The sequence below is a fragment of the Saccopteryx bilineata genome, chromosome 1 (genome assembly GCF_036850765.1).
Source record: "Saccopteryx bilineata isolate mSacBil1 chromosome 1, mSacBil1_pri_phased_curated, whole genome shotgun sequence".
Classification (NCBI taxonomy): Eukaryota; Metazoa; Chordata; class Mammalia; order Chiroptera; family Emballonuridae; genus Saccopteryx; species Saccopteryx bilineata.
Window position 1 is genome coordinate 38,422,258 of NC_089490.1, and position 24,041 is coordinate 38,446,298.

The 24,041-nt window shown below is 35.8% G+C and overlaps 1 protein-coding gene and 1 non-coding gene across 2 annotated transcripts in view; both read right to left on the reverse strand.

The window, feature by feature from the left end:
- LOC136319194 (protein eyes shut homolog) overlaps nt 1-24,041 on the reverse strand; it is a 557,987-nt gene that overhangs the window by 504,136 nt on the left and 29,810 nt on the right. The window lies entirely within an intron of this gene.
- TRNAS-AGA (transfer RNA serine (anticodon AGA)) lies at nt 1,970-2,045 on the reverse strand. Its single transcript has one exon. It is a non-coding gene; the product is annotated as a tRNA-Ser (tRNA).

Consider the following 24,041-nt stretch of genomic DNA (forward strand, 5'->3'; position numbering starts at 1 on the left):
TAGAAAGCACACTTTAAGTCAATTTCATCCTAGAACTAAAAATTCATTATTAAAAATATCCTGTGAACTCAGTGCTTTCAAATTTTATATTCCAGCATTAAGAGAACTTTATCTGAAGTGCTATTTTAATCTTTAAATCAACAGCATAACCATTTTACTTATACAAAAGGTATAAACAATGGCTTATGAAGTGCACATCAATTCATCGTTTGGTAAATACAGTATTGTTTCTGAAGTGCATTTAAAATTTAATTTTAAAATCCAGTTAAAAAGAAATGTTATGTGATAATCATAACACTTTTCTTCTTTATTGAAGTTTATGCTTTACAAATAAATTTCACATGTTCATTTGATTTACCCTTTAACCAAACTGTCAAGTTGATATTACCTACAGGAAATAGTGGCACAGCTGCACTGCTGAGTGAGCTAGTCCTATATTAAGTTGTCATTAAAGCAAGCTTCACTGTGATATCTTCTAATTTAAAATGAGTAGCTCAATATGGGTTATGTAAGAATCAAAAAAAATTAAAGGTGTAAAGGTATAGTGGTGTGCTAGTGAATGTTTAACCGCTGACTGTCAGAAGAAAAAAATAAGTTGAGAAGGGCTTATATATAACATTATGTATTCGCCCTTGTGCAAACCATCTGATCTTTCTTTATTGTAATGTACCAAAATTATGTCAACCAGATCACAAAATTCATAAAAATTTAATATTCAGCACTTGGGAGCCAGTAGTAGCTGGCTTCATCACATTACTGAAAAAGTACTTCCCTGCAATTCAGGGTGATCAGGATGTTAGAAAGTAAAACGTGAGTAATAGTGAGGAAATGGCAATTCAGGCAGCTTTTTGTGGGATTTGGGGTGTGGCAAAGAGTGTTTCTCAACATGTTATAAGATAATGTAGTGATTATTCAGCTTAATGGGGTTGAGAACTCAAAAGTAATTTGGGGCAGGATTTTATAGTATTATGAGTACCAAGGTGATAAAAATCATTTTATTATCAACAATCACTAAGTCTTATTATGAGGCATAGCCCTGTGGTCCTAGCATGGCACCAGGTTGAGATATTATTTATTGTTCATTCTGCAGATAACAAATTTTAACCACAAGGATGATTGTAACTTTCCTAAAAGCCAGGCTGCTATTAACTGGTAGAGCTGGGATTCAAACCCAGGGAATCAAATAAAAGAGTCTTCATTCCAAATATTTAAATAATTTTCTGAATAATATATTAAGAAGATTTCAACATTATTCTGTCAAAATAAGAACAACCATTGAAAACTGTCAAACCTAGAAACAAGAGACCTAGTAGTAAGGTGGCAGTTTCATCAGCTCCGTTGTTAATTAGTAAGACCTGACTGACTGTGATGAGGATAGCAACAAAAACGCTGTAAGTGATACGTAACAAGCAACTCCATTTTGTTTGGGCTCATCATCAAATCCTGCTTATCCTTTCTTTCAATTGAAAAACTATATTATTGTTTTTAAAGAGTGTGGAAATTAAAATAACAAAAATAATCACTTCTGATCTCATGATCTTACATATTTTTGTATATTTCTCTTTTACATTTTAATTTTGTCCCCATGCATTCATCTTTATATACATTAGCACCTTTATTTTTATTTTTTTTTGTATTTTTTTTTTTGTGTGTGTGTGTGTTTTTCTGAAGCTGGAAACGGGGAGGGAGAGACAGTCAGACAGACTCCCGCATGCGCCCGACTGGGATCCACCCAGCACGCCCACCAGGGGGCGACGCTCTGCTCACCAGGGGGCGATGCTCTGCCCCTCCGGGGCGTCGCTCTGTTGCGACCAGAGCCACTCTAGCGCCTGGGGCAGAGGCCAAGGAGCCATCCCCAGCGCCCGGGCCATCTTTGCTCCAATGGAGCCTCGGCTGCAGGAGGGGAAGAGAGAGACAGAGAGGAAGAAGAGGGGAAGGGGTAGAGAAGCAGATGGGTGCTTCTCCTATGTGCCCTGGCCGGGAATCGAACCTGGGACTTCTGCACTCTAGGCCGATGCTCTACCACTGAGCCAACCGGCCAGGGCTACATTAGCACCTTTAAACTGAAAAATACTTTTTTTTTTTTTAAGTGAGAGAAGGGGTGAGAGTGAACTAGATTCCTGCATGGGCCCGGACTGGGATCTACCTGGAAACCCCAGTTTGGGGCCAATGCTGCATTAACTGAGCCATCCTCAGCACCTAAGGCTGAGGCTTGGACCAATCAAGTTATCCTTAGTTCCCCAGGCTCATGCTCAGACCAATCTAAACACTGGCTGTGAGAGAGGAAGAAAGAAGGGGGAGAGAGAAGGGAAGAAAAACAGATGGTTGCTTCTCATGTGTGCTCTGACTGGGAATGAATTCAGGCAAAAAGTTATCTACACAAGTAAAACATGTGATTATTTTGCTACATGGTTTTCAGTCATACCATTGTAATGATTGCAAAATTATCTATGAGCATACAAATCATAATCTACTTAATAATTTTCACAATAATGTTTTTATATCAACATTTTACTAATATAAATATATACACATACACACAAACATATATATATATTCCTTCTGGGCTATTGTTTCTCTTAATAATATATACAGGGAAATGTTTGTTCTAAGAAGTGTTGTGATGTCAAACAAATAAATATATAACCTTCCTAGTGTTTACCTCACACAGTGAGGCATAATTTTTTACCAAACAAGGACTTAATTTTTGATAACAGTTATAACCAGTAGCAGTGAATATGGAGTCAAATGAGCACCCTCTTACAGTCCCAGTTTAGTCTGAAAACTGTAAAACTTTACCAAATTTAAGAAGCAACATAATTCAGTAGACAATTCAGCCAAGTGTTGTAAGCAACTTTTTCAGATGTGGTTAAAGGACAGACATGCCTAAAAGTATTTTCCACAATAGAAATCTGTCCCAAAGAAATGCTCAGAAATGTTTCAAGATATACTTCAAGGGAGATGTCTAATATTAAAATTAATTATACTATATCCCTATGATAAAAGTTTAGGCAGCTATTTAAAGCTATACCGTGGACAATTAATAACATGGGAAAAATTTAAAAACATATTATTGCTAATTAAAAATTCAGGTGACCAAATACTAGGTACTGCATAAAATTAATTACAAAACTACTTGTTATATGTTATACAAATAATTCTTCAGCCCTGTACAGCTTTTACTGTTGACTTCTTGCAATAGGTATTTTGTTCTCTTTGCTTTTTGAGTTTTTTTATAATTTTTCTATTTTTTCTATGCATATATATGGCTTTTTAATGAGAAAAAATATATTTTGATGGATTAAATTCTTCAATTAAAAAACAGGATGAATATTTTTATGTCTCTTCTATATAACCAATTTGTTTTCAAAGAGTCACACTGATTTCTGATGGCACTATTACTATTTGTGTTTGCTTTAGTTCAATTTATTGATGTGTTGTAGCTCAGTCTTTTATTTTTAGTGTTCCTGTGCCATTTAGTTTTATATGTGCTTTGTAAATGTAGCATAGTTTGGGATTTTGTTTTGAATCTCCTCTGGAAGACGTTGTTTTTTAAGAGAGCAATTTAAAGCCATTTATGCTTAAGATTTATTGTATCTGTTCCTGCATCTGACAGCCTTCCTTTAATTTTTTTACTGCCTCTTTCCTCTTTTCTCTCTTTCTCCTCACTCTCCACCCTCCCCCAGTTCCCTTCATTTCTCCCGCATACCTGTTGTTTCAATTTTTCACTAATCTGCAGGGGTGAGCCAAAGTAGGTTAATAATAAATAATATAATAATAAATTGATAAATGAATAATAATATAAAAAAACTGTGTCATGTGTACTCACAACTGTAAATCTTTTTTCCCATCCCTGTATGCATTCCTTGAAAGACAAAAAGACTCAATCCTTTATCTTTTACCAAACACAAGTGAAGACTTCTGAGTGAATAAATGAATGAATGAATGAATGATCTAATAATTAAAATAATTGTCAATTCTGTCACACAAGAATTATTCTAAACTTTATTCATATTAAATCAATTGAACATTGATATAATTTTAATTTCAATTTAAGAAATGTAGAAGTTAATTACAGAACTTTTACTAAGCAACATTCTTCCACTCTTTTTTCAGATATCTCTTAAGTTTTGATACAAAATTTTATTTCATTTTCTAAAAGTATTACTTTGTCTTATAATACTATTATTTAAAAAATTATATTTCTTACCACCATCAGTTCTTTTTGTTTAATAATATATTGACCTGTATCAAGAACTATATTAGGCTTAACCTAATAGTTCTGTTTTACTATAATATTCAAATTTAAGCATTCTCTCTCTTTCTTTTTAAACTTGGCAGTGGTGTTCTATATGTTTCAGGTAAACATGCCTGTTTTATTTTGCAGTTAAGAAAGCCACTTAGCTAACATGTGCCTTGGGACCATAATCTGGTCTTAGAGAAATGACTGGATTTTATCTTTTTGACACTACATGTTATCAGACTTCCACATCATTGTCTTATATCAGTATTGAAGAGGAGGATAAAACATAAAGCCTTGATGATTTTAACTCTTCAGAAATGCTCCCACTCATAAAAACTTCTGGGGCAGCTGATGATATAAGACCAAGTTTCCATTTCTTATCCAATTAGTTATCAAAATTAATTGCAGATTGATGGGAACAAAGATCGAGAAGTGACCTATCAGAACAAAATTTGAGCCAAATTTAATACTTGGTGTGCCAGACTTTTTACATTAATATCTTGTATCTGAAGACCTAAATCTAGAAACTTATATGGTAGCTTTTCAAGTGGTGGTTAGTTCTCAATATATGTTTTTGCTCAAGGATGCTGGTTTGAGCTAAATAGGACTAAAACAATTACATATATCTAGATATATACATATCTAAGTTTGTAGATACAGTAAAATTTCTGTCATTAGGCACTTAGTCACTATTTTTCTTTAGAAATGAATTTGAGTATCTTATAACAATAAATGATATGTAATAATGTGTATTATTATGTAGTGAGCCTTTCTCACTACACATAGATGTACAGAAAGTTCTCACACACACACACACATACAGAAAGTTGTTAATTGGCCTGACCTGTGGTGGTGCAGTGGATAAAGCGTCGACCTGGAAATGCTGAAGTTGCCGGTTCGAAACCCTGGGCTTGCCTGGTCAAGGCACATATGGGAGTTGATGCTTCCAGCTCCTCCCCCACTTTTCTCTCTCTGTCTCCCCTCCCCCCCCCCGTCTCTCCCTCTCCTCTCTAAAATGAATAAATAAAAAATAAATAAATAAAAAATTTGTTAAAAAAAAAAGAAAGTTGTTAATCGAAGTGTACCTCAAATGACAGTTTATATATCTTAAATTCATTAAATAAATGCTATAAGAATTAGTCTTCTTCATCTTTCCATAGATGTCCTATGGATATGAATTTATCTATCTATCTATCTATCTATCTATCTATCTATCTATCTGGGATAAAAGAAGTTAAATTCACTAATTTTTGTTTCCTTTATGATTTTTTTTTATTAATGCTCAAATTAGTTAGTACTGACTCTCTACCTGTATTACATTCTTTGCATTGTACATGTAAACTCTAAGCAGCTAGGAAGAGCTACAGCTCCATGGTCAATTGTAATCTGTGCTTGAAGAACGCCAATATTAAGAAACAATTTAGAGAAATCTATTACATATATATATATAAATTAAAGTACTAAAATTAATTTTACCGCCTTCCTAGATCTTAACAATTATAAATTCCATTCATAATAAAATTTTTGTCATTATTCTTGATGATTAACGCCTTGTAATTAAAAAATATTTTGCTATGCTTTCTAGATTGGATCTTATTTTGGCTTCATTGATCCAATGTCATCAGATTAAATTAATTTTTTCTTCAGTAGTTCACTGTAAATAGAATGAAAACTCATCATTTCATTTATAAAAGTTAGATTTGGAGAGATTAGTTTCATTGGTCATTAGATAATTACCAATTCCACAAACTTTTTTGTAGACCCAATTGGTTACAAAATTTTGTTTATCTCAATGTGGCAAAAATATAAAAACTACCTTAATTGCTTTTTAAAAAATTTTATATGCTGTGGCTTCAATACATTATATTAAATATAGCAGTGTTCATTTATAGTAAAAATTTATAATAAAATAGTTTATCATTTAATAATTATTGGTAATAAGTTACTTTTTCAAAATATTTTTTCTCTTAGAGGATTTGATTTGCCATCTTTAGGAGTTTAAAGTATGTGTGGCTAGCTATTTTTGTGCTCATACATGCCTTTAGACATATGCTCATGTATCAAGATCATTCTAAACAGTTTAATTTTACTTGAGTAACACTACATAATAAAGGTTTTGAACACAACTATTGTGTCAAATGAAACGACTCAAAATCTTCATTCTGCTACCTACTAGTATATATGACCTTAAATTTACAACACTTCAAAATAAATTATATCTATTTTAAATATTATTGCTGAAAGATTAATTAGCATGGTGCCGAAAATGATTATACATTGTTCTAGGATGCTATTCAATAATATTATCTAGGAATTAGGTGGGAAAATATTAATATTATTAATGTTCCATCTTGGACCATGTACGGTCAAATGAACTACTACAGATTGAATCATACAAATGTAAATTGCAGTCTTTGATTTCTAAGTGTTTTGCAATTTTAAGTGATAATGTTATGAAAATAAGTAGTAAAAGATAGATTTTGATAATTTCTCCCTCCTTACTTTTGAATTACTGGGTTGTTTATAGATAAGAACCACTTGATTAGAAGAGATCATTATGGACTCCTTCAAATTCAGAATATTTTCAATTTCCAAGGAGAAAATGGCAAGAGACTTCATACCTGAAGAAGAGCTCTCATATTTGGGATTCATTTGTTGTGGATTTCACACCATGCTATTGTCTTTTGAGAAATAAAAGCAACTCCATATGATATAAACTCAAAGCAACTGATATCAAATAATGTAGTGTAAGAAAAAAATAAATTCAGTTGGTATCAGCTTTTAGATAATTGCTTAAATGATTTGTTTTTCATAACTGATGTCCTCATGTGTCTTTAAATCAGTTTTTTCTTTCACTAGATAGAGTTCTGCTGTCCAATACTGTAGCAATCGAACATATAGTTATTTAAATTTAATTTAAAATAAATGTAATTTAAAATTCAGTTCCTCAGTCACGTTGTTCACATTTCAACTGCTCAATAGCTAAATGTATCTAGGAACTATTGAAATTTACAGCACAGACCAGAACATGCAAGTCATGGCAGAATGTTCTGGTTAGTACTGGTATAGACCAGTACTCTTTAACTTAAAAAAAAAAATTCTGTAAAGACTCTTTTTGATATATTTTTTCTAATCACCCCTGATCATAAATTTAATGCCACTGATATGTTTTATGTAGTTGTGCCATACACATAAACTGAATAAGATACCCTCTCCCGCTTGAGAACACATAATGTAGAACTAGGAAAAAAAAAACCAATTGATCCATAGACCAACCCCATGAGCAAAAAAGCAGTCTGTAATACATTCATGTTTAAAAATTCCATGAACAACATTTAATTTTACTTTCTGGAACATACAAATATTTTAATTAAAATAAGTATGTTGAGATAAAGTGAAATTTAAAGATTAAAGTCTGTAACTCTGTTGCTGTACTGATATTCAGATCACATTATTTAACTTGAAATATTTTAACCTTTTCTTTTGTAGTAAATGAAACAATGTTAGCAGCTACCTTGCTATCTATCTTCCTATCAACGTTCTTGTGGATATCTTATAGCTACCAGGAAGTATCATAAATACTGGGAAGCAGAAGGAAACAAGGTAGTTCTTGAAAACTACCAATTGTAATATTTTTAGATTTGTGAGCCATTTGACATCACATTGTTGTAGCCTGAATCGGCCACAGTGATCATATGTACACCTTAGAAACCAGAAAAAACAAACAAACCAAAAAACTATGATTCGAAAGTCTGATTTTTCCCTAGGAGATTAGCTGTTAAACATATGGAAACACCTTATTGTTAAACACTTTAAAAAAATCAGGAGTTAGTTTTTAAACTTAGTTATTCTCTTATATTTTTATTAAATCTCTGGCAATTAAGGAACTGGCAGAAATTGCAAAAAATAATAAGAAGTCTCCACGAACCCTAAGAATTGATGAGGCAACTTTCAAGAAGTCAGTGTTTAACAGTGTTTGACTCCAAATATCATTAAAATTTGCATTTATTACTCTCTGTCAGAACTAACACACAGTCATTAGTGCTAACTGTGTCTGTTTTACAATTAACACTGAGCCAACCTTCATAAAGATAAACAAATTTGTGAAGAGTACATTATTTATCTAAGGGTGGGGACACATTTCTCTGGTCTGGGACAGTGAAGAGTCAGGGACAATGAAAACAAGAGGTTAATCTGGAATGCTATTATCTTCTTTTTTCTTTTAAACTGAAATTTTCTAACATGGTCATTGCTGATTTTACCAGTGCCCTTTGGTCTCCCTGCACATATCATGAGAACATGATAGATTAGTGTGTAGTAATTTTGTATGCATTATGAGGATTGTTTTGTAATTTTTTTCTCAAAATGATATCAGTAATCCAGCAATATGAGAAATGAATCAGAATAGTACAATGCATTTTAGAGTTTTCCTATTGTTGTTGTTGAATGGTAGTATAAATTCAATGCTTAATACCCAATTTCTCAAGTTATTTTCCAAATAATACCAATCAGAAAAAATCATTCTCTGAAAAAACCTTTTGTAATACTACCAGATTTTAACCCATTTTTGAGCAAGTGAATCTGTCTCCTACTCATATGAACCTTCTTTATTTCATATTTAAACGTTTGCTTAGACTGACCCTTCTCTCACCTCCTAATTCTAACTGAAAACTTTTATAAGTCTGTTTGGCTTTCTGTTGATGACACCACGATTTCTGAAACAACTTTCCATAGGAGGCTGTTATTTCTTTCTTTTGGACAGATGCAAATAAACAGTGGAAAAGGACTAGCAGAGTCCCTGTCTTATTTTCACACCTTTATTCTAACACAACTACTTAATATTATTTCCCTTTGGAAATTTATGCATTCAGGTTTACCACTGTCTCCAAATTCCTTCCTTCTTTCCTTCCTTCCTTCCTTCCTTCCTTCCTTCCTTCCTTCCTTCCTTCCTTCCTTCCTTCCTTAATCCCGCCCTCCCTCCCCTCCCTCTTTCTCTCTCTCTCTCTCTCTCTCTCTCTCTCTCTTTCTTTTTTATTGACAAAGACAGAGAGAGAGGGTCAGAGAGGTACAGCTAGGGACAGACAGACAGGATGAGAGAGATGAGAAGAATCAATTCTTTGTTGTTGTACCTTAGTTGTTCAATAATTGCTTTCTCATATGTGCCTTGACCAGGGGCTACAGCAGACCGAGTGATCTCTAGCTCAAGCCAATGACCTTGGTTGGGCTCAAGCCAGTGACCTTGAGCTTCAAGCTTAGTATGAAAAATTAAATTATAATTTGTCCTACCAATCATGAGCTTTATGTAGGGGATATAAAGACATTATCTCAAGTTTTTGATTAAAACATTGTGATGCAAAAGAACAGCTGTAAGATGTGCATTATACAGGAATATTAAAAATTGATGAAGAGGTCTGACCTGTGGTGGTGCAGTGGATAAAGCATCGACCTGGAATGCTGAGGTCGCCAGTTCAAAACCCCAGGCTTGCAAGCTCAAGGCACATATGGGAGTTGATGCTCCCTGCTCCTCCCCCTGTTCTATCTCTATTCTTTCTTTCTCTCTCTTTTCAATAAGAATGAATAAATAAAATCTAAGAAAAAATACTGGTGCAGATTATTTAGAGTTCAAGTTGTTTCTAGAATCAAGCACTGTTCACATTCCCAGAAGGTGTAGGGAAAGTGAGTATGTGTTAGTCACACAACGGGATGCAGTAGCCAGGCTGGCGTCACAGTTTAATAACTCCGAGTTAGGATTTTGAGGTTAGCAAGAGGAATGGGGAATAAAAATTGTGCTTAGCATCTTGCAAGGGTAAGTGAAAAAAAATTAGTTATGTTGAATCTTTCACAATTTGAAATCATAGTTGATACATAAAAGTGATAAAGGGTTATCCTCAATAGAAATGTAGAAATATTTCTTAGCTTTACTCCCAGCTATCTGTTATAGTTTATTAAAGCAATAGTTAACTACTATTTTAGTGTTAAGAACTTTCTCAAACTGAAAAGAGAGCTCATCACTGATTTTAATATTAATGTAATTATATTAGCTTAGGGATTGTTTAATGTGGTAATGCAATGCCTTTGTGAGATATATTACGTTTTCTATATGTAACTAATATGAAACAGATTATAGTTTTTATCACTTTATTATAAAAGTAAAATATAGTCAAATATCAATTATAATAAATTTATTATGGATAAGAGTATAAAGTTTCCACAAAATATTAAAATTAGTACTACCATATAATCCAGCAATTCTACTTCTGGGTATATCTGTAGAAAACACAAGCATTATGTTAAAGAGGTAGCTGTATCCCCATGTTCCTAGAGCAGGATCTAGAATAGTCAAGTTATAGAAATAACCTAAGTATTCACTGATGGATGAAGGGATAAATAAATTGCCATATAAATGGCAAACTGATGAACAAAATAAATACAGCGGTATGAACACAGGGATCAGATAGACAGCTATTCTGTCAGAGGGATGGGGGTGGGAGACTGGATGAAAGAAGGTGAAAGGATTAGGCTAAAATCATATACACACAACACAGAGACAATAGTGTGGCAATAACCAGAGGGAAAGGGATAAGAACTAGGTAGATTTGTGCAAAGGGAGAGAAAATTGGGATGAAAAGAGACTTTGCTTGGGGCAGAGGGCACACTATGCAGATTGCAGATGGGTTTTTTTTTTTTTTTTAGTTGTTCACTTGAAACCTGTATGATTTTGAGGACCAATGTCATTCCAAAAAATTCATTAATAAAAATAATTTAAAATGAAATAGCCCTGGCCGGTTGGCTCAGTGGTAGAGCGTCAGCCTGGCATGCAGGAGTCCGGGTTTGATTCCCAGCCAGGGCACACAGGAGAGGCGCCCAACTGCTTCTCCACCCCTCCCCCTCTCCTTCTTCTCTGTCTCTCTCTTCCCCTCCTGCAGCCAAGGCTCCATTGGAGCAAAGTTGGCCCGGGCGCTGAGGATGGCTCCATGGCCTCTGCCTCAGGTGCTAGAATGGCTCTGGTTGTAGCAGAGCGACACCCCAGATGGGTAGAGCATCGCCCCCTGGTGGGCATGCTGGGTGGATCCCGGTCAGGTGCATGTGAGAGTCTGTCTGACTGCTTCCCTGTTTCCAACTTCAGAAAAATACAAAACAAAACAAAACAAAAAAAGAAATAAGTTGCCATATATATAAAAGGAAATCCTGGTATTTATAACAGATGAATGGACTTTGAGGGTATTTGGCTAAGTGATATAAGTCCGACAGATAAAGACAAATACTGTATGATCTCACATATATATGAAATTTTATAAATAACAACAATATAACAATTTAGAAAAAGTAAACAGATTTGTAGGTACCAGAAGGGAGGTGGAAGAATTAAAGTTGGTCAAAAGGTACAAACTTACAGTTATAAAATAAATAAGTACTGTGGAGATAACATAATATACAATATAATAACTATCAGTATCTATTGTTAACACTGCTGTATGATAGATATGAAAGTTATTAAGGAAGTCAATTATTAAGAGTTTTTATCACAAGAATAAAAGCAGCCCTGCCTGGATAGTTCAAGTGGCTGGCCAGAGTGCTGTCTGGAAGTAAGGGGTTGCTAGTGTTATCTCTGATCAAGGTTACATAAAGGAACAGATCAATGTTCCTGTCATACTCCCTCGCTCTCTCTCTCCTTTCCTCTCTATCTCTAAAATCAATAAATAAAAATTTAAAAAAAAGAATAAAAACATTTTAGGGGCTAGACAAGATAAGAGATGTTAAGCAAATTCATTTTGGTAATCATTTTACAATATTCGCAAGTCCTTACCTTTAATTTATATAGTGCTATATGTCAAATATATCTCAATAAAAACTGGAAAGAAATTCTACAGCTCAAAAAATTGATTTATATATAAAACATTTTTAACAATTATTATTTCTATACTTAAACAACTGTAATAATAAAAATATTTCCTTTAAATAGTTACTATGGATTCTCTTATATTTTATGTCTTTATCTTCACTTTTCTTCTCAGGAGCAAAAATTAAGAAAGTGTGGATTATTCATAAACTCCTTCATTCCACATACAACTATTCTATAATAATAGCTTCTATGTTCATTTTCCTCTACATTTCTTTGACAGTTGCCTTAGCTCAGAGTTTCACTATGTCTCAGCTGTGTTTTTAAAAGACATTATTTCAACAATCTTTTTTGGATTTACACTTACCTCTCCCATATTTTTAGAATTTATTTTAGAGCTTGTTTTCTAAGACACAAATATCTTACATGTTTTCTGCCAGATAACTTTTAATGACTTTTCTTTATGAAAAAAATTTTTTTTTCTTAGTATAATATCCTTTAAGTCTTCTCCTCACCGTAACTGTAAGCCATTTGCAGAAAGGAACTCGACTCATACGCTGGACACTAATTGCAAATGCCTTACCTAAAGCACCTCAGTTTCCTTTTCCTATCTACTCCAATTGTGAAAGTATATTTTATTTGAATCTGCACTCGCATGCCATGTTATCTTTAGGTACATTTCTGATACATTAGGATATATAGCTCCTTCCTTTATATATGTCTGTACAGTTACCACACTGAGGCTAATTGGCATATGCTGAGCTCATTAAAACTTCATTTCTGTACCAGCACCTGGTAGAAATGCCTAGCTGTCAATTTCATTTTAATGTATATAAAATGATTTTGATTTTGATAACTTTTATTAGAAAATTTGGTGATTTCCTAGACAACATCCCCTAAAATTTGTTTTTTATTTCTTCATAGACTTTAAAAGTAATCATGTGATGATTTAAAATAATTTTTAGTGACCAAAGTTATACACTGATCATTTAAAGATCGGCTGTTTATATACATTTAGGAAGTTTCTCTTGAATTGTGCTGCAGGCAAACAATGAGCCAGAGGTTTGAAAAGTACATATGAGGAGGTAAAACTGCTTTTACAGTAAAGCTTGTAAAAGCAAGAGGTACTTCCGGAGAAGTCTTTCCAGTTTACTGCATTCTAGGAGATTGAAGAGAGAAATTTATAATGATGGGTTGATGTTTTCAAACAATCAACCGACACAGGAGACAAAATTATGACAAATGGCCTTTTTCCAATGGGAATGCAGGGAGGGTGTGCAGGATACCAGGTGTGAGAGCTAGAGGATAAATGTCTGAGTTGCTCTGAACAAGAGAATACAGCTGGTGTAAATAGCATGACCTGAGCAATAGTACACAGAACAAGCAAAGGAGAGAATGATAAATTTAGAGATTGCCACTGCGGATCATAGTGTGAGTCCATCTAGTGTAAAATTCTTCCTATGGCAATAAGCAATATTTAATGTTCCACAGAAAGATGAAAGCTCACAGACTGTACCTAGGTGATTTATGCCAGGATATTTATCAGGTGAAAAATTTCTCTATCAGTCCTGTATGTAATCACTGAACATCTTGAGATATGCAGTTTGAATTCTCTTCTATTGGTTGTAGTGGACATAAATACAGTCAGGCTTTTCAAATACTCCCTCTAACCTATTTGTTTTAATTATTTAATTTACTGTTAAAATACAATAATTCTCCACATCAAGTGGAACATGTACTGAAGTTGAATTTCATTTTCATAATAAGCTTGGGCCACAGCCCATTTAAAAACACGTTAAAGACTAATGTACTAGAATCCGTAGAGCTAATAAAAAACCAGCCTGCTTTCTGAATGTTCAAATTTACTCTTATTTATGTTTTTGTACTTACCATTATTTTTAAGTCTCTGAAATTCTTAGAAAAACACAATTGGTTATATTACATACTTCTACTGATATATACAAAAGCCGATTTTATCAAGTTACTACAGTCAGAGGAAATGGAGTAAACAAATAGCAGGTATTTGGCAAGTACTATGCTGCTACTGATTCAGGCCGGATACTGAAAACATTGGAAGGGAATGATGAAGTAAGGGAACTATAAGGTGCCTATGTGCCAGGAAGATAAATCAGTGAAAGAGAAAAGCCATATTAAAAACTTGAGAATGTAAAACAAGCAGCTCTTTTATTTAAAGAGCACTTTCTATCATAACTTTCCCTATTATACAGGCGGTGGTAGTCAACTGCTAACTAAGGTATCTGAGGTACTTTGAAATACAATTATCACAATTCAACTGCATCCTAAGAAATGCTCCAATTGTATTCACACAACATCTAGCTTCAGTAACTATGGAATTTGTAGATGATAAAAGCTACCATAGACCTATAATGATGAGATATGTATTAATAGTCAGTTGTATCCTAGATAATCTTAGAATAACTAAAAATAACTCAATAGAGTTCCTATAGGTCAAGTCTGTGTTGTTTGAAGACAAGATACATAAGAAAATTAATAGAAATTGGAGCTGGAAAGAATCACCTTTTAAATTAAAATTAAAATCAGGCATAGAAAAAGAATAATAATTGTACCAGTGTTATATCTTGAATCTCCTAACTGCCAACTGAACAACCTACAAAAATTGTACCACATTGTTTATAACTGAAGGAAAGAATACATACTTTCTGACCCATCTGAATTGACCATGGTGCTTCTTTCTTGCCTCTAATAGATTTGTTTTGTGCTGTGCATATTGAGTATAAAGGCAATTAGAGATTTAAAGCTAGAAATGTCATGGACTTTAGTCCTATATTTAGCGTGTTATTAGATATAAGATATCTGGAGAGTCATTTGTCCTTCAGTATATGTATTAGTTTGCTATTGCTGCACATAAAATTGCCACAAATTTAGCAGCTTAAAACAGCACCCATTCATTAGCTCAGAGTTCTTCTGTAGGACAGATGAATGGGCAGGATGAACTATAGAGTCTTAAGAGATAGAAATCAAGTATTTGCCAGACTGGGCTTCTATCTAGTGGCTCTGGGTTGGAATTGATTTCTACATTCATTCTGGTTATTGGTAAAATTTAGTTCCTTTCACTGTAGGTCCAATATCCCAAGAGCCCTGGTGGGTGTCAGCCATAGCTACTATTTAAAAAAAAATTGTATTTATTGATTTTAGAGAGAGAGATAGACAGAGAGAATGATTTGTTTTTCCACATATTTATACATTCATTGGTTGATTCTTGTATTGAACCAGCAACTTGGGCATATGGGGATGATGCTCTAACTAAGTAAGCTATCTGGCTAGGGCCACAGCCACTCTTTAGAAGTATAATGCTGGTGGCTGAGGACAGGCAGGTCCACATTGGATTCAGGCAGATGGTAGAGAAACTGCAGAGCCAGAAAGCATTGGACCATTCCCATTTAATAGAGTCTCGCAATGGCAAACAAGCAAATAGGCAGGGGAAAACTGCTGCTCAGACAAATGAACAGCAAAAACAGTCCCTCACAGTGGTGGCCAGGCAATCCACAATCCACCATGAAGGCAAGTGCCTGTAGCCTTACATAGACTATACACACGTGGTGCTGCCACATGTTCATGCACTAATCAGGCAAAGTACAAGTGAGCAAGCTTAACACACCTGTTTTCCCAATATTCCCCCTCATTAAGGTTGCTGATCTCTCAATCAATGCCACTGGTGTCTCCTGCAGTGGTCCCTGTGCGAGGAGTGAGGCACATTACATGAACAAGTAGACTTACAGCAACAGCACAAGTTATACAATAATCACAATCATTACAATAATGCAAAGGCGCCCTTTACAATGTCTCCCTGAGCACTCTGCCCAAGGTGTTAACTGGAGGCCCACCTCTAGCCCCCTACCCCACAGTACGTGGGAGGGCCTATATAGTCCAGGGCTATGTCTGCTGAAGAAAGTATCCTTGGTGCGTCTTCACAACTGGAAGGGAACAGCTTCCCAGTGCAGGAGGGTCTCCACAGCTTCTGCGACCCCTCTATCAGGATCTCATAGTACTGTCCACAAGAGGCATGTCAATTCAACAAAGGGAGACGGTGCTCCCTCTGTTCAGTCCAAGAGTCCTTGCACCGCCCAATGATAAGTCCACAATAGAGAACCCAGCTGTCTGCAAATCACCAAGGTAAAAGTCCATTACTCCTAAAACTAGCCATACAGCTCCTTATTAATGGACCTTTCTATAAGCACTCTGTCCATTGCCACAAGCCCCATCCGAACCCCTCAATAAGCTTACAGGCCTGGTGGGGTCTAACATATTCAAGGCTTGTGCCACGTTGACAGTTCTCTTAGCTACTGCTGCTGCTGCAAAAAAAAACATCTATTATCTTCTAAGGCCAATACCTGCTGCACATTAGACCAACGCCACATGGGGCCTCCAGCCACCCTGCCAATCTCTGTTAGGTGGGTTGAGTCCCTTGGCCTTCCCTCTATTCAATCTGGGACAACACATCTCGAGGATCCTCCTCTCCCTCAGCTGTCTCTCTCATATAATCTTGCAATTGTGCAACCTGAACACCTGCCATTTTCTTGGCAGCTGCCAGGGCTGCCCACTCTCCCCACTTTTTCAGCTGCTGAAACTTCTGTTGTGGCTCAAGTTGCTGCCAAAGCTCTAACAGGACTCTATTAGACCTGCCATCTAGTTTTTCTCCATCTGCCCTGACGACAGTCAAATCCACCCACAGCTGTGTTCAGGTAACCTTTACAGGTCCATTTATCTTGTTACTTAGGAGGGTAGCAGCAGCCTGCACAGCCTCATAGCCCTGTGATTTCTCCACATCCCTCAAATCTGCCACCATCTGTGTAACCACATTGATGGGCTGCCCCACATAGGGACTCAAGATAGCCACTAGTGAACCAAAAAGGGCTGACAGAGCACTACAGAGAATAAGGTTCCTCACCCCTGCTATAAATACTTCTTCATCTGGCCAACGGGACCTCAGGTTGAAAGCAGTATTCTTCATACCTTGTTCCCAGAGGACCTGCTGTAGCTCTGACTCACTGCCCCTAGCAAGTCTCCATTTTGCCAGACCATATGAATGGCAGCCATCACCCATTCTAATAGGGTACGGATTCCTGGGTTGTCATGGCAGTTCTCAAGATGCTGCCTCAGGGAAGAGTGTGTGGTAATGGCAGCCAATTTCTCCATCTCTGTTCCAGAGAGCATGATGCCATCCACCCTTATGTCATACAACCACAGCAACCAAGGCTGCTAGGGGCTCAGTGGGTTTCTGTCTGATTTTCACCTCCTACTCCATCAGATCTGCCTATGTGTAAGGCCAGACCACAGAGTGCTCCATTACCTGCAAAGGGGTTGTACCTGCCCCTGAGGGACTCTTGGCTACTGGAGTTTTACCTTCTGGGTGACCATCGGCCAGACTCTGAGTCAGCCAACGGCAGCTTTATCCCAGACCTTCTCTTCCCGAGAAGAGTCAGAAATAACTGCCGCTGCTAACTCAGAGCCACTCCACCAGCACGGATGCAGCTCCTTCTTTGGCGCCTGCTTTGGCTCCAGCAGATGCTGGCTCTCAGCCTAAAGTTTTGAACCTGCAGTTGTTTCTCCAACAACTATCACTGCCAACATGCAGCTTCCAGAGCCACTTGCAGCTCGTGAAAGCAGTCGGCCTCGTTTTCTAGAAACCAGTCCAGTTCCTGTTGTTGTCAGCGCTCAGTCTGCAGCTCATTCTGGAAGTCTTGAAGTCAGGTAGCCTCTTACAAAGGGCTTTTGGTTTCATCCTGCAGGGCTGTAAATATACCCAGCCTGTGGCCTTCAAAAGGACAACCATGAAGAACCATGTGCTGGAGAACAATGACCACTCCTCTGTCCCACCTTTCAAGGGTGTTGGTGGCTCCATACCCATCTGATCCAAATTCTGCTCACTACTCCAGGTGTAATGCTCGTGGCTGGGGCCAGGCAGATTTGCACCGATTTGCATTGGATTCAAACAGAAGGTAGAGGAACTGCGGAGCCAGCAAGCATTGGACCATTCCCATTTCATAGAGTCTTACAACAGCAGATGAGCAAACAGGCAGGGGAAAACTGCTGCTCAGCAAACAAACAGCTAGTGGCCCCTCACAGTGGTGGGCAGGCAATCCGTGATCAACCTGGATGGCAAGCACCCGTAGCCTTACATAGACTATACACAGGTGGCGCTGCCGCGTGCTCATGCACTAATCAGGCAAAGTACAAGCAAGCAAGCTTAACACTGCTATTTTCCCAACAAGAAGGTAAACTACACACCTTCTAACGTATTCCTTGCCATCCTCGGTGCCAGCAAGAATAAGTCAAATCCTTTCCATGCTTTAAATCTCTTTGACTTCCCCTCCAGCTCACCAGCTGGAGAAAACTTTCTGCTCTTAAATTGCTCATATAATTAAATAAAGCCCATCCAGATAATCTCCCTTTCTCTATACAATTCAACATAATCATGAAAGTGATATCGTATTTACAGGTTTCACTCATCTTAAAAGGGAAGGGGTTATACTAAGTCAAGTTTTATGGGAGTCATTAATAACATTTCACTTATCATAATAGCCTATTTTTTTTCCTGCAAACATTAAGTTTAATTACGTCTTCCATGTACAGATGTTGTCAGTAGTAAATAAGCTTTAGCTTAAAATCACCTGATACACCACAAGTAAATTAATAAACAAGGGTATATGCTCGAACATTCTTAATACATTAATGTAAAAATTGTTTGTCTTGTATGTACTTCTTTTCAAGTGAAAAAGGTTATATGCAAATTTGCATTTATATTCATCCATTCCATGGTACTGAATCAGTGTTAATAGCAGCCCAGTTGGCTCATGACATGTGAACCAAAATTCTGTCCAGCTTTCGGAAGCAACATAAATATTAGATTATCAGTGAAATCTAAAGGCTTTTTCTCCCTTCCCTTAACAATGCTCTAGAAAGTTCTTCATAAATATTTGTATCCTTAGCTGAGTTTTGATGGCAGAAGCTGTCTCTTAGGGCTATTTGCATTATTATAGTATGTAGTCAAATATTTACATTAAATGAGCTGTTTTTATATCTAATTTTTCTATAATAGTGACATTTCAACTTCCTTTGAGTTTCTAGAATATTCTTACATTATGTTAGGAAATCATATACAATTAGATTCTACTCTTGAACACATGTATTGAGACTAAGTGGTTTATAATTATTTGTGTATATTTCCTGGTCTTTTATCTCCAATTAATATTTGTCAGACAATGCACTTTTATTAGACAACTAACATCATTAGAAAAGCTTCACTGAGAACATCATTAATTTTGATTTTATTAATCTAATAAAATCCTTGAATAAATAAAAATCCTGTGAAAATGCTATAAAAAGTTGTAATACCATAAACTGTCCCAATACACATATTATTTTATATATAAAGATAAAATGGTATGCTTCAGTGTCTTTGAATGATTGTCTATTTTAAAATGTGTAGGTATTATAATTTTTATATTAGTTGAATAATATTTTTATGTTTTAAAAATATTACTCTAAGCTTTCTGATGTTATCATTTATTTGTTTCTTAAATACTTATTAAGCCCTTATAACGTGTCATGCCTTATTTTGAACTTTGGAAAAACACTACTGCATAAACAAAAACATCTGTACTCTTGTAAAATTGCACTTTTTTTATCTTCACTGTGATATTTTGTTATTACTTATTTAAAACAAATGCACATGACAAGCTATTTTTTAATGAAAAAAGCACATATATGAAACTACATGCAAACTGCTTGTTTGCTACCTCCTTATTGCATATAAACAGAAAGTGATTGTTTTCCAAAGATAACCTGATTTGTGAAATTCTATGTTCATGTAACTCCATAGACAAAGTAAAAACACGTTATGGAGAAAATAATGGCATGTCTCCTCCATTCTTCCTCCAAACAGCAAAATGACAAAAGGACTGCTGCGAGCTGATAAATAAAGGAACATCTACTCTCTCAGAGCCAGGATTTGTTTTGAAAGTGATTGCTTATCGATACAATGCCGAAAAAGCTAATCAGCATCTCAAGAGTTCTGAATAAATGTTGCAGATATATGTTTGCTTCATTTTATTTCTCTTTGAGGAAGTTGAGTTCTACGAGTATAAACATTTTCCTGAACAAAAATTTTCTTAGGTGACAATAAATCCCACATGTTTAAAGGCAGAAAGGTTCTTTCCAGTACGCCTCTAAAGGATTAGCAAGTCAGACAGCAACAAAGGGTGTAAATAACAAGTGATAGTTTGTTTGCCAATAAAATGAGTGGTGAACTGAATAGTGAATTGAAAAAAATTTCATTCGGAAAAAGAATTCTGGACTGGGACAGCAAATGAAGGGAGGGGAGGAGACGGAATCTTATGGTGTTCAAAAATTTGTCGTGGCAATCAGAGGCCTGTATTTATCGGGTAAATAGCACGAATAACTAGATGACAACTCAGGTGAAATGGAGAAGATACAGCCATCTCAACCAAGCAGCTTCCAAAGTAAAAAATATATGCCTGGTGTTTCTAGGTCTTGTAAATGTTCATGAGAAACAAAATTGTATAGTGCCATGACTTGTTCTAATTTCACAACATTATCTCATCCATATAAATCATACTACCTAATCAAACAGAACTCCATTCAGGCTATGGTTCACAGTTAGCAATAAATAACAATTAAATGCTGGAAACCCCTGGTGTAAAAAGTCAAAACCTGTATCTTCTGAAGATAGTAGGAGAACTGGTTGACTGGCAATGTCTTGTTTAGAATATGGGGTTTAGTATAAAGTCTCTGATCAGAGCCAATGCAGGAGGTGACAGAGTAAAGGAGACTATCTCTTATGGGTCCTCTGCCTCTGGAGAGGGGTCTTTGGCTCCCCTGTGTGTAGTGATGAAAAACTAATATCTCATCTTTCCTTAATTCTTTGCTGCTGTTAAGTCTCAATTGTAATTCAGGGTTCCAGAATTGTCAAGATTATTAGACTGTGTGAGTAAATACAGGAGAGCTTGCATTTTCTCAGGGTCTTCCCAGAACATAAAATAATATGAAGTCAGGGTGTTTCACCTTTTCTCTGCACCTTTTCCATCACATAGACAAGTTGGTACCTTATAGGAGCTCAGTGAGTGTTCTGGAAGAATTGCTGGAGCTTGAAGACTGCAGCATCACGCTTGCTGAAATGTGACTTGCAAACTTGGTTTACATACTTAGATCTGTGTTTTAGTCAGATAATGCTGATCACTGTTATGAAAGAGACTGAGAGAAAAAGCTACTCAAGACAAGAAAACGAGGCAAAAGAATGTTTCAGAGAAGGAGGATAGAAACTAAAATAGACCAGTGAGATCAATTACCCATTAAAGCACCAGAGGAAATAATCCTTTCAAAACACAGGAAAAACATTTTTCTTCTGTGTGCATTGGAGTTACTGGGGTCAAGATTTCAAATTACAAATGTCTCCAAAGATCTTTGCTTTCTAATGGGTTATATTTCTATTTATTTCTCTGATTAAAAGCTAGAATGAACAGTTCTGTTAGTACTTCAACACTTTGATTTGAAAAGTCCTTCAATATTTTCTTAAATCTGGCTATATTATACAAAACCACAGTGCATTTCAGTTAAGGAGACAGCGTGGGAAGGCACTATTTTTTAAAAAATGAAAACCACTGACCTTCTTCAGATGCTTTCTGTAGTCATTTACAGAATAGGAGATTTTTAAGTCTCGAGAGTAAAGATACTGTCTCTCTCACAGTCAGCATATTGCATTTTAGCTGGCTGTGGGGTTATGGCCTTGTTCTCTAGTCTTCAGAGGTGAAATAAGTTTAGACTCACTTACCATAAAGGGCATAGTGAGTGTAAGTACATCGAATTCTCTTTCCTTCCTTTTCTAGCCAATTAAGGAAAAAGCTGTTCATGGAATAGCAATGTCTCACATACTGATGGCAAGAATGTCCATGCTTCCAAAAGGAAGAGTTATGCTCCGTCTCTGGGCTTTGGACCCCCACATTAGATTCCTCCTCTGTGTCACAAGCCCACTGACTTAGTCTGTATTCTGCTAAAATCAGAACTAGGTACGATGGTCCAATTTATTCAGAATGTGGTCTGAGAAAGAAAGAAGGAGGGAATGGGGAGCATGAACCTGGAGCATGATTAAAAGTTAGTAGAAGTTTTATTATGATTACTGTTGTAGGCAATCCCAATGATTTCACAGTAAACTTTTATGAAGTAAATAATATGTAATCAGGATTATCTATCCATAGAGAAGGTGATTGGAAGATTTATAAACAGCCCTCCATCTCCTATTGTTTGAAAGGGGCCTTTAGGCACCGGCCTCCTGTATTTTGAGCTGGACATGCAATGTGGAGCTAAATTGACTCCATGGTACAAAATAAGACCCTGGAGATAGAGTGGAGACTCAGCAAGGACTTGATCTAGGGAACTGTCATTAGGAGGTCAGCTTAGATCACTCAGAACTACTTGCTGAAATGCAGCTGAAATCTGAGGCCGGCAACAAGGATGGGCCCTGAGCACCAAAGGGATTTGCTGTGCTTACCCCAGAAAGCACCAAGGTCCACTTCCACAAGTATACCTGCAGGCTGCTGCCCTCCTGTGCATTCTGCTCCTCACCCTCCAGTTGACCCCAAATTCTACAAGAAGGCCGCTGAGTAAATCTTACTTAGATTCTGCGTTTCACACCCAATACTTCCCTCAGTTTACATCAAAATCTCTGTTTCTAATGGGAGACACTGTTAGTATCATAATATTCTCATGTTGGGAAATAGATTATAGGTATCTTCTTCAGACTGGTTTCACCAGAAAGCTCTGTACTTTTGAAGTTGTTGGATCTATATAAAACAATTTTGATAATTTGATCCACACTTGTTTTTTGTGTGTTCATACTAAGTTAAAACCTGGGAAGAAGGAAGACTGAACAGCAAGAAGGCAAAACCACCTCAGTGCCCTTCCATTTAAATCGTCCTATTACTATTGTTTTTGGTAATCACTGGTCATGAGCATCACTCTGATTAATAATTTGCTTGTATACTGAAGTACTTCTTAATATTAAAATGAAAATTTATTTTAATTATATCTATAAACTTTCTCTAGGTCCAATTATTCTGTAAAATATCAGATGGACACATTTATGACATATAAATATCACATATCTAGAAAACTAAATATAAGTAGATAATGGCCTATAAATATTTGATAACTAATAGACTTTTAATAGGCATACATCATCTTAATTGTTATTTTTAGCATTTTATTTTGTAGGATATAAAATATTAAATGTTTCAAGATGGTTATATATTACTATATAAAGAATCACTAATGATAAGGTCATTATACTTAATTTGCTATCGATATCCTTTTAAAAAGATTTATTATGGGTTAATGAGTACTATAAAAGGTTTAATTTTTATATTTTAGGTCACTTTTAATTTATTGTATAGAACTATTTCACTTTGTAACATCAAATCAAATTACATTGCTCCTGAATTGAGAATTGGCATTATGTATTTGCATATATGTGCTTTTAATTCAGAATGAGCCAGATTTGCAGGCTTATGATTTTCAGCACACAGGCAGTAAAAGCTTCTGAATAATTTGCCACAATATCAATTAATCAGCATTACAAAAGTGAGAATTTTATTTCCTATTGGTACTGACATTTTAAAAAATTGTTTCTTTTAATGTCATTATGAGAAAAAAATGAAAAAAGGAAACACTTGATGAAGATCTATAATCACCAAGAAGTTACATGCATTAACATATAAAAAAGTTTAAAAGTTGTAATTGAATAGTATTAAGAAATCAAATCATCTGAAAAGGGAAATCCCTTTTCATTGAAAAATATAAACATAAGCCCTGGCCGGTTGGCTCAGCGGTAGAGCATCAGCCTGGCGTGTGGGGGACCCGGGTTCGATTCCCGGCCAGGGCACATAGGAGAAGCGCCCATTT